Source organism: Ambystoma mexicanum, assembly GCF_040938575.1.
Source record: "Ambystoma mexicanum isolate Mex_15411 chromosome 12 unlocalized genomic scaffold, UKY_AmexF1_1 Mex_chr12_unloc.2, whole genome shotgun sequence".
Taxonomy (NCBI): Eukaryota; Metazoa; Chordata; class Amphibia; order Caudata; family Ambystomatidae; genus Ambystoma; species Ambystoma mexicanum.
Window position 1 is genome coordinate 9526293 of NW_027182323.1, and position 2988 is coordinate 9529280.

Here is a 2988-nt window from a genome sequence, read left to right on the forward strand (position 1 = left end):
AACCAACAGTATTGTTTTTGTATATATTAATATAAAAGAAACATTCCCAGTTGTTAATAACAGACACACGTTTCTAAATACATGTTGTTCCCTGCCGGCACGGTCAATCTTTATTTTTTTTATAACAAATCGTTTCAAATGCCTGAGTATAAAAACAACATTTCCTTTTTATGAGAAAAAAACATGTTTTTTAATGCCACAACAAAAAAACGATATCCTCCCCGTCGGGGAATTGAACCCCGGTCTCCCGCGTGACAGGCGGGGATACTGACCACTATACTAACGAGGATTCATGTTCGCGGTATCTACTTCTGACTAGTGTGTTGTCAGAAATTCATGCACTCATGGTCGTGCTAATTATTCCTTAGGGTGAGGTTGCACAGCGCACATGCACATCAGAGGGAAAACGTGCATCTGATCTGATCATGTTTTTCTCAAGCAGCATGACAAAACTCAAGGCGGTTGTACGAACGATCACAAACGAGTGAGGCATGGGACAGATGAGGCTGAGGCTGGACGAGGTCCCTTCAAGTGCTCGTACAAGGGGCCCATCTCCATTGGCAAATATTTTAAATTACAGAAGACTCACGCACACAAGTTCCTGTTGCAATATCTACGACGAGTATCTTCAGTGTGTGCTGGCCGTTCAACTTAGATTGTCTGCTTTTTATGTCTTTAGAGGCGGCAGCTGAGCCGTGCTGCAGAATCGTTGGAATAAAAAGGGGCGGGACGGAACTTTTGTTACTTATGATCACCAAATGAACAGGGGAAAAGCTTCCACAAGATACTTAATGGTTCACAGAACCCAGTCTCATTGTGGTTTGTTTGTTGTAGGGAAATCACCAACACTTCCTTCTTCCTCCTCCTCCCAGTATTTACTTCTGAGCAGTGGTGGGAATGGAAAAAATGTGCCGAGGTGGGGGAGGAGTTGGGCGGGGGGAGGGGGCAGAGGGGGCGTGGTCTAGAAGGGGCGGGGTTGGTATTGGCCATCCAATCGGACAAAAACTTTAAAAAAGAAAGAGAAAAAAGCGCCCACCACGGCAACATTGCCTTTTACCATCGAGCAGGGCTTTAAGTGGGCCGGGGACTCCCTTAAGTCCCGGAAGGCTCAGAAATTTCGTTTTGAGCCGGACCCACTAATCTCCCCTGCCAGGCCACTACACGAAAAGGATTTTTTTCTGAAGCCTGAAGCTCTCGCGCGTGTGCGAAAGCTTCAGGCTGCAGAAAAAAATGCCTTTCAGCCATAATGGTGGCTCCGCACCTGCGAGGCATCCCTTTTTTTAGCAGGAGATACCCGTGGGCCGGCGCCACCATTATGGAGAAAATGTGGCACTGCCCCTTGCCTACCCAGCTGGCAAGGGGCAGTGCCACCTTTAAGGCTGAACAGGCGAGGCCCTGTCCCGTGACAGGCAAGCCTATAGAAAATAAATGCAGAGATCAACACTCTATCCCCTATGGGGAGAGGGTGTTGATCACTAGAAAAGAATGCCTGGCAGGGGTGCCAGTGGCCCATTGAGCCGGGGCCATAGCTCTCAACCATTTATGTCGCAAAGGCGGGTGAAAACACCCGATTTTATTTTTGGCGGGTGAGAGGCCCATTGAAACGAATGGGTGTGCATGAAGCTTGGCGGGTGAGTCAGCTGTTTACAAGGCGGGTGACACCCGCCAAAAGCGTGTGAGTTGAGAGCTATGCCGGGGCTCCTCGGGGGAGCGTGGCCTAACGGGCCAGCAGGACCCCTGCAGTTAGGCCACGTCCCCTTGATGAGCCCTGGCTCATTTTGTAGTGCCAAAAAAAGAAAAGAAAAAATAAAAACGCCTGCGACGGCAGCATTGCCATTTACCACCGGCTTTGGTGTAATGCACGATGCTCGCTACATGTACAACTGATTCCTTTCAGTTGTACATGTAGCGAGCATTGTGCATTACACATCAGTGCCAAAGCCGGTGGTAAATGGCAATGCTGCCGTCGCGGGCGTTTGTTTTTTCGTTTTCTTTTTTACAGCGTGGTTCATGGGCTTGGGCGGCTGACTCTGGCCGGATCCTGAGATCCGGCTACACATCTGCTGCCGGATCTCGGATCCGCCGAGAGCTGGCCCAATGACCAGCACTGCTTCTGAGGCAGAAGCCTCCATAATAGGATCTTTTTTTCAAAATTAGTTAAGTCCTGCCTCTTTCGCCTGGAAATGTAATACCTCTCTACAGCCACAAAACCTCAGGTAAATGTTCCTGTCTCCTACAACCTCTTGCTGCTGAACATTGGGGGCAACTTTGCTGGCCTGTGCATAGCTGCCAAATTTCCAATTTTCGTTCTCATTGCATGCTGGGACGTGTAGGCCCATACTAATTCAAAACAAAACTACAAGTCCCAGAATTCAAAGGGAATATGAGGATTGACTTGCGGTGTCACACATGCATACATGCCAACAGTCGAAAGCACCTGAAAGCACGGCAGGTGTTATGTAATATTTGGTATCCCATACCATTCCGGTCTTTGAAGATCACAGACCAAAGTAGGAGAGTTCAGGTACGTCATTTCACCAAAATGCCAGGGGTAGCAGAAGTGACATCACACAACCCTGGACCCCTGATGACATTACCCCACCCCGAAGTGATTTTGCAGGAAGCAATGGAACACGATTTTTCACCAGTTGACAAAACAGGAAGTGGGATCCCATAGCATTGTACACTACGAAAAATATGGTTACAATATCACTATAATGTGATGTACATTTCCTACAAGAATGGATCGCCATATGTATCCTTAAGATCAGTGTGTATAGGCCCATATTACCAAATTACTGTGAATGAAAGCAGACGTCCATGACCAAATGATAATGATGTGTTATTATATAGCACTTACGCTTAAGCGCTTTATATGGAAAAAATATACACCCAATCTGTGTTGGTACTCATTTATCAACCTCAGAAGGATGAAAGGCTGAGTTGAGGCATTTTAGAACAGACTAAATCAGTGACTCACCCCCTGAA

General features: G+C 47.3%; 1 non-coding gene across 1 annotated transcript; it reads right to left on the reverse strand.

Moving 5' to 3' along the window:
* Positions 1-217: 217 nt before the first annotated feature.
* Positions 218-289, reverse strand: TRNAD-GUC (transfer RNA aspartic acid (anticodon GUC)). Its single transcript has one exon. It is a non-coding gene; the product is annotated as a tRNA-Asp (tRNA).
* Between the last annotated feature and the right edge of the window lie 2699 nt (positions 290-2988).